This window comes from Nerophis lumbriciformis, linkage group LG28 (genome assembly GCF_033978685.3).
Source record: "Nerophis lumbriciformis linkage group LG28, RoL_Nlum_v2.1, whole genome shotgun sequence".
NCBI classification, from domain to species: domain Eukaryota; kingdom Metazoa; phylum Chordata; class Actinopteri; order Syngnathiformes; family Syngnathidae; genus Nerophis; species Nerophis lumbriciformis.
Window position 1 is genome coordinate 8,801,609 of NC_084575.2, and position 8,948 is coordinate 8,810,556.

The following is an 8,948-nucleotide window of genomic DNA, read 5'->3' on the forward strand; positions in this document are numbered from 1 at the left end:
AATAGGACTGGATCTTTGCAGGACCACCCCTGGGAGTGAGATTCCGGAGGAGAACTCTATCGCCCGGCTTGAGGTCTCTGCCTCTAACTCTTTTGTCATAGTGAGCTTTTCCTCGAGCCGCTTCTTTGTCAGCTGTTTTTGCTGCTATAGCGTAGGCCTCTTGCATTCTTTTCTTCCAACTGTTTACATAATCGTCGTAATCTACCGTATTTTCCGCACTATAAGGCGCACCGGATTATTAGCCGCACCTTCAATGAATGGCATATTTCATAACTTTGTCCACCAATAAGCCGCCCCGGACTATAAGCCGCGCCTACGCTGCGCTAAAGGGAATGTCAAAAAAACAGTCAGATAGGTCAGTCAAACTTTAATAATATATTAAAAACCAGCGTTCTAACAACTCTGTTCACTCCCAAAATGTACGCAAATGTGCAATCACAAACATAGTAAAATTCAAAATAGTGCAGAGCAATAGCAACATAATGTTGCTCGAACGTTAATGTCACAACACACAAAATAAACATAGCGCTCACTTTCTGAAGTTATTCTTCATTCGTAAATCCTTCGTCTTCGGTGTCCGAAGTGAAAAGTTGGGCAAATTTACGATCCACTGGCAGATGTTGGCGTCGTCTGGCGCTGCCTCCTCGTCTTAGTGAAGGTGTGTTCGCCTTCTGTCATCCATTGTTCCCACGCAGTTAGCAGTCTAGCTTCGAATGCCCTGTTGACACCAATATCTAGCGGCTGGAGGTCTTTTGTCAATCCACCCGGAATGACGGCGAGTATTGAATTAAGCGCGTAAGCGTGTCTCTCAATGTGCTGTTATGAGCTAGCAAATATAACAATTACACTACCCAGCATGCAACGATAGTTACGAGCATGCGCGGTAGCCCTGAGAAGCGTTGTTGTATGCTGGGAGTTAGAATGTGGTTATGAGCACGCTGTGAGTAAACGTTGAGAACTCAGTTAACACGCCTCGTCTGCATTATTTATAATTAGACAGACAACACACTTAATAGGAGCCATTTTGGGGTCTTTACATAAACACACAAATGGAAATGAAACGTCACATATCCCAGCATGCACCGCGCGCTTCTTCGTCATCCACTGTTCCCACGCAGTTAGCAGTCTAGCTTCGAATGCCCTGTTGACACCAATATCTAGCGGCTGGAGGTCTTTTGTCAATCCACCCGGAATGACGGCGAGTATTGAATTAAGCGTGTCTCTTAATGTGCTGTTATGAGCTAGCAAATATAACAACTACACTACCCAGCATGCAACGATAGTTACGAGCATGCGCGGTAGCCCTGAGAAGCGTTGTTGTATGCTGGGAGTTAGAATGTGGTTATGAGCACGCTGTGAGTAAACGTTGAGAACTCAGTTAACACGCCTCGTCTGCATTATTTATAATTAGACAGACAACACACTTAATAGGAGCCATTTTGGGGTCTTTACATAAACACACAAATGGAAATGAAACGTCACATATCCCAGCATGCACCGCGCGCTTCTTCTACGGGGAAAAAAGATGGGGGCTGTTTACCGTAGTTGCGAGACCTAAACTTTATGAAAATGAATCTTAATATTTATCCATATATAAAGCGCACCGGGTTATAAGGCGCACTGTCAGCTTTTGAGAAAATTTGTGGTTTTTAGGTGCGCCTTATAGTGCGGAAAATACGGTACATGGGACTCCTCTTTCTTTATGTCGAACAACAGGTCAATTGGCAAGCGGGGGTCACAACCAAAGACGAGGTAGTACGGAGCGTAGCCTGTCGCTTCACTTTTCGTGCAGTTGAATGCGTGGACAACTTTAGCTAACGACTCTTTCCAATTGTCTTTCTCTTTGTCTTCCAGGGTACATAACATAGACAACAGGGTGCGATTGAATCTCTCAACCTCTCCGTTACCCTGTGGGTGATACGGTGTCGTGTGTGAGCCCTGGATGCCTGACAGTTCTTTGAACCTTGCCATTAACTTGTTCTCGAACTCTTTACCCATGTCATGGTGTATTCTTGTAGGAAACCCGAACTTGAGTGCGAAGTCGTTAAACAGCTTGTCCGCAACTGTTTTGGCTGTTTTGTTCCTTGTAGCGTAGGCTTGAGCAAACCTTGTAAAGTGATCCATAACTACCAAAATGTATTCATAGCCGTTTTTGCACTTTTCCAAGTGAAGGAAGTCTATGGACACGAGTTGGAACGGGTATGTAGTATGGATCGTGGTCAGAGGTGCTCGAGTCTGCTTACTTGGCTTTTTCTTCTTCAAACACTCACATTCTTCTGTGACAAAATGCTCCACTTCTTTACTCATTTGTGGCCAGTAGAACCTCTCTCTTATCAAGTCCAGCGTCCTTTCCACCCCTAAGTGGCCCATCTCCTGGTGCAGCTCATTGAAAACCAGGGGACGATAAGCTTTAGGGATCAACAGCTGCCCTCTGTGGACAGTGCGGCGACGCAGGACACCATCTGGATCAATGTGAATCTTTAGCCATTGCTTGAGCAGTGCAGCGACAGCAGGATGTTCGGACTTTGCTTCGGCTCTACTCGGCCTTTTGTTCTGTGTCTAGAACCAGATGACTCTTCCCAGGATCTCGTCTTCTTCCTGTGCTTTGCGGATCTGGTCTGGAGTGAAAGGCTGGTTCGTGTCAGAGTCCTTGATCAACTTTAGGGCACTGACCTGGATCACACCAACGCCTTTGCAAGGGTCATATCATACCTGCCAACTTTTGAAATCAGAAAAACCTAGTAGCCAGGGGTCCAGGGGCCGCAGGCCCCGGTAGGTCCAGACAGGTTAAAATGTTGCTAAAACCATCACTTTTCTATCAGTCACAGTGACTTTTCAAAACAAAAATATTACAGCAAAAATCATATGGGTTGATTGGCATGTTTATTCTGTAAGCTAACTTCAATAGTTTGAAATTATTTTGACAGTTAATGCCAGTTATCCTGTCAACCTTTCACAAGACTTCAATTTGTTAATTGAAAGTATAAACACTTTTTACAGTAAACAAATGGTAAAACAGTACTAAACAATTCCATTAAAAAAAAAATTGGTGTCATTATTAACTTTCTGTCCAAGCTTGTATAATCTACTGCCTTGTTCAATTGTAAAAAATATTCTGTGCCTAAAATTCACATTTCTATCACAATTATCATACTGTAAACATGGTAAGCTAACTTCATTAAAATTAATAGTCCTGTCAATAGCATGGAATTACAATTCAAATGTAGTTTTTTTTGTAAGCCTTTCAAAAGAATTCAAAATATGAAAAATTAATGAAAATTAATTTAAGCCATCAGACACTTGAAAAGTGGCACATCACATCTCTAATGTAATCATTTTAACTTTTCAACAGAAATAGCACTGCAAAAATATTAAGGACATACTTCTGTATTTTGGTAGTTATGCTGTCAACATTTAACAAGATTTCTTCAACTTGGACTTGAAAGCATAAATAGTATAAACACTTTTAACAGTATAACAGTACTAAACAATTCCAATAGATAACATTGGTGTAATTACCTTTTTGTGGCTAAAATCCAAATTTATTCTATCAAATTGATCATACTGCAAAAATGATATGGTAACTTTATGATAAGTTTACTTCATTAAAATGTAATTCAATAGCATCATAGAATTAAGAAGTAATATAATAGTATGATAGTTATATGTTACTTGTTTCGAACATGTTATCGTTATCACAAATAAAAAGATATACTGTACACAGAAATTATTTTTGATTTGATTTATTGTTTATGTAATAAAAGATTTACTTAAAATGTTATGTTTTGTGAGTTTTTTTATGCTACAAACTGTACTTACCGGCGATGTAAACCGAAGGAGACATTTCCGTAATGAAAGCTGCAACACCCTTTTTAGATCCCATCATCACTGCAGCATTATCGGCAGCAAAGCAAACCAAATTCTGCCAAGGAATTTCGTTTGAGTCTATTTCTTCCGCGAGTATTTTGTAAATGTTTTCGCCTGTGGAAGCCGTATTGCATTCCCTCAAAGACAGAAGTACTGACAATACTTTTCCAATGTCGTCATCGAAATATCGAACACAAGGTGCAATTCGCGTAGTTTTCACCCTTTTTGGAACGGATAATTATTCCCGGATAGGCTTTTGAATATTCTTCACGGAATGACTGCAGTTTTCTTTTCGGTTTAAGACTCGTTTGCGATTTTTCTCCGGCTGATTCCATGATCGTTCGCTCGTTTGAAAACAATGGCAACTGCATGGTGCCTCGTGCTTGGCAGCGGTGCTATAAATAGCCTGGCTCGATAGGAAGTTACGGGAAGCAGTGTTGATTGTCATTGTTGTTACGCGATTTCGTGAATAAAACTTTAAAAAAACATTTTTTTTTTAATTAATGAAAAACCGTATTTTTTATCACTGCAACCGTAACCCGGAATAGGTTGATGAAAACCGTACTAATTACGGGAAAACCGGAGTAGTTGGCAGGTATGTCATATTGCTCAACTTTCACAGACTCCATCGATGCACTTATTGCTTCTTGAGTGACTTCGGCTGTGCAGGTGTTCATGTAGTTTTCAATGTCCAATGGCATCCTCGACAGTCCATCAGCATCAGCGTTGGTTTTACCTGGACGATAGCGAATGGTGAAGTTGTAATCGGCCAGCTCCGCGACCCATCTGTGACCTGTGGCATTGAGCTTAGCTGTTGTGAGCACATACGTTAACGGGTTATTATCTGTGTACACGACGAACGATGAAGCATGGTACAGATAATCTCGGAAGCGTTCACAGATGGCCCACTTCATTGCCAAGAACTCAAGCTTGCCAGAGTGCAGGTTGTAGTTCTTCTCTGCTGGACTTAGGGTGCGGGAGCCAAACGCTATCACTCTCATCTTTCCTTGCTGCCGCTGATATAGCACAGCACCCAAGCCGACTTGCGAAGCATCACAATGTAACACGAATGGTTGGGTGAAATCAGCATACCCGAGGGGTGGAGGCGCTGTGAGTGCATCGACGAGCTGGTTCAATACTTCTTGGTGGATACTGGTCCATTGTATGGGCATGCGTGATGGCATGTGGCCTTTGTTCTTCTTGACCCCCTTTTTGAATTTTTCTGCAGGAGCTGTAGTGGTTTTCTCAGGAGCTGGGGGACTGAGCAGGCTGTACAGCGGGTGGGCCACACAAGAGAAGTTGGGTATGAAGGGCCTGTAATAAGAGAGAAAGCCAAGCATTTGACGTACCTCTCCAACAGTTGCAGGTCTTTTTACTTTTAGGGCCCTCACTGGCCCCATCTCTGCCGGATTCATGGTATAGCCTTCTCCTGTCACCAGCTTTCCCAGAAACTTAACACTACTCCTAAAAAGTTCACATTTCTTTGGCGTCAACTTTACACCGTGCTCTTTGTATCGCTGGAGGACAAGACGGATGTGCTCAACGTGGTCTTCAAAGCTGCTGCTATGCACAAGGTTGTCGTCCAGGTATGGGAGGCAAATAGTGTCTCTGAGGCCAGCCAAGCAATGCTCCATACTTCTCTGGAACTCTGCGGGTGCGGAGCTCAGGCCAAAGGGAATGCGCACCCATTCATATAATCCCCAAGGTGTGATGAAGGCTGTCAGCGGCCGGCTTTCTTTATCAAGGAAACCCTGGTAGTACGCTTTTCCCTGATCTAACACTGAAAACCAGGAGCTTCTACCCAGCGTATCCAACATGTCTTGAATCCTTGGTATTGGATGACGGTCTGGAACTGACTTGCAATTAAGCTCTCTGAAATCACAGCAGAGACGGAGGCCCCCATCTTTCTTACGAACACACACGACAGGCGACGAGTAGGGGGACCGTGAGGGTGTGGTCCAAACTTTGTTGAGCAGATCTTGCAAGTACTCTTTGACTTCATTGTGAAGGGGTTTTGGTACAGACATGTAGGTCTTTTGCACTGGGCTGGTGTCATTTAGGGTGCTGTGCATCTTGAGCGATGGTATGCAGCCTACATCGTCGTTGTCAAATGCAAATGCCTCACATTCCTCCCTCAACATTCTCCTTGCCGCTGCTTGTTGATCCTGTGTTAAGTGTTGGAGGCTCACAGGTGGATCCCACCACTTTGGTCTGTGTGTGTTGATTCTCGGACGGCTCCGTGTGGTTTGGCTGGTTTGTCTTAAACTCTGTGCTGCTCTTGTCTTCTTTTGTCAGTTTGTTTACTTTCGTTTGAATGTCTGCAGAATAAACTGTCTTCACTGGTTCTAGATGCCCAATAACTTTACGACTTTGCAAGTAGATGGTGTGGTCTGTGGTATTTGTCACTGGGAGAGGAACATACGGAAAATTTCTGTCTGAGATTTTTACCAGTATCTCGTTGTAGACGATGCCCTCTGGTGGCGGATCAGATGTGTCAGGCGAGAACAACATGTCTTGGCCTCTGACTTGTTGACTAACATGTGCCCGCATGTGAACTACTGTGACCTTCTTAGCTGGCAATGTCACTGTTTTTACACCAATACGCACCACACCAATGTCTGAATCTTTGTTGCTGTTCTGCACTAGCTTGACGACGTTGTGAGCAGTTCTGACAGTTATCTCAAAAGCTTTACTCACTTTGTGGGCAAGCTGCTTTCTCCCCCTTTAGTCTTGCCTTCATTGTTGTTTACAATGGCCTCAATCACATTGTAGCCGATGATGGGGTCACTGGCCACTGCTGGGTCACTGCAAACTACTATTGGCACTTGAAACTCACTTTTGGATGAATCACTGTTGAGCCGAAATCGGACTTCAATCCAGCCAGTGTAGGGAATGGGCGTGTCATTAGCAGCATAAATTGTGAGTGTCTCATTTTCGGTGTTGGGTTAGTTACTGAAAAGCAGTAACTAGTTACAGTTACTAGTTACTTCATTTCAAAAGTAACTCAGTTACTAACTCAGTTACTTACACCAAAAAGTAATGCGTTACTGTGAAAAGTAACTATTTAGTTACTTCTTTTTTCTTTCTTTTTTTAAAGCTCCAATTAATGCCCTTTTAGCCTTCATTTCAGTACTGTTATTGCACTGGAGAATAATACAATGTGTTGATCAACTTGACATGCATTTGCATCACTCAACTCTGCTAAGCAATGTGCTCTACATACAACACACAAAGACAAAGATATGTTACAAAGGCCAATTTGTTTCTGGCCAGAACAAATTGACAAAACTATTTTAAATAGCTGCAACATAACATACATAAGTAACAAACAGCATAATAACAGCATAGATGTAAACCAAGAAAGGCACACACTACATACACAAAGTCTAACCAGGCATTTTCTTCCTCAAGTAATTCTTATACAAAATCATGTCTGAAACCCAGAACACTACACATTTCCCCAGTTTTAGTTTAGAGATAAGGAAAGATTGGCCTGGCCCACTAGGATCCCTCTTTATGTTTGTGAACTTTATAGTCTATACATTTAGAGTGATGTGATAATCAAACACTCTAGAAGTCTAGAATGAAAGAGTATATAAGAGAATTGACAGCAACGTTCCCTCTCAGGAGCGCGCATGTGCAATTGCGCACTGCTCAAGCGTCCTCTGCGCACGGCAAATCTATGCCATGCACAAAATCAAATAAAAAAATAAGCGCATAACAATTTTCGACACGACACGAACACGAACACGACAGAGAAAACCGTTTTCGTCATCATTGTTCAAATATTGTAACGTCTGTCGAGACGCTTTGAGGACATGAATTCCATCCATCACTTTACTGAGCAAAACTCTTTACTGTCGGTCATAAACACATCACCAAAACATTAGTAAAAAAAATTATATCTAGCAAAACTGGTCATTTTCTGCAGTACAAACCAGACCAAAAGCAACTTTGTTATATCAACAGCAGCCGCTCGCTCTCTCACGTGCGCCAACACTTGCACATATGGCACTTAGCCAGTGATGCGTTTACAGCCACACAAAAAGTCGGACAACTCCAACACCACACATTAAGTGTCATTCCAGGTCGTTACACTATGATTTACCAATCAAATGTGTGCTTATTCTAGTGTCATTTATTAGGAATCTTAATTTATAAATATTAATCATTAAATGCTGTTAGTATATTAAATAAATACTAATAAAAATATATTTTTTACAAACAGGAAGTTGCAGGAATGTACACATGATCCCCTGCTTACATCTCATTGTGCAACATGTGAATGTTTTAATGGGAACTAAATGCAATGTCTGAAAGGGGTACAAATTATTTCCAAAGCAGGACCTCCACCCAGACAAACAATACAAGTACACAGTTCATGAAAAACAATATTTTTTGTTATTGTCATTATAAGTGGGCCTAAACACTTATATTAGAAATGGAAATGACTGCTGTCATTTGATTCTAATAATAAGAGAATGTTGTCTGTCTATCTGTGTTGGCCCTGTGATGAGGTGGGGACTTGTCCAGGGTGTACCCTGCCTTCCGCCCGAATGCAGCTGAGATAGGCTCCAGCGACCCCGAAAGGGACAAGCGGTAGAAAATGGATGGATGGATGGAGATGTAAGTTGTTATTTAGTGAGGTTTGGGACAGGTGTGCTGCTGGTGTAGCCACAGTGTGCACGTCTAAAGTTGCTCACATGGACTCCACTCAATGCTCAGGGACTTTTTGCATTTGCTCACACATGAACAATTAGAGGGAACATTGATTGACAGAGTGTGTACCTTCAGCGGTGAATGGTGGTGGTGGTGCAGGTAAAGTGGCATCAGAGTCTCTGTCTCTCTTTACTAGCTTCGTCGAAGCATGTTGCTATGTAGCTTGTTTCAGCAGATTTGAATTGCTGTTTTGGGCAGTAGATGGCATCTTTGATCCAAAGCACAATTTACATTTAACTAAAATGTTATTTTCTTTGTGCTCGACAAAAGAAAAGTAGTGAAAATATCTCCATGTTAGCAAACTCGACTTCTGGGTCCGCCATGATCAGACACGCCCCCCCCCCCCCCCCCTCGCTCCCCAC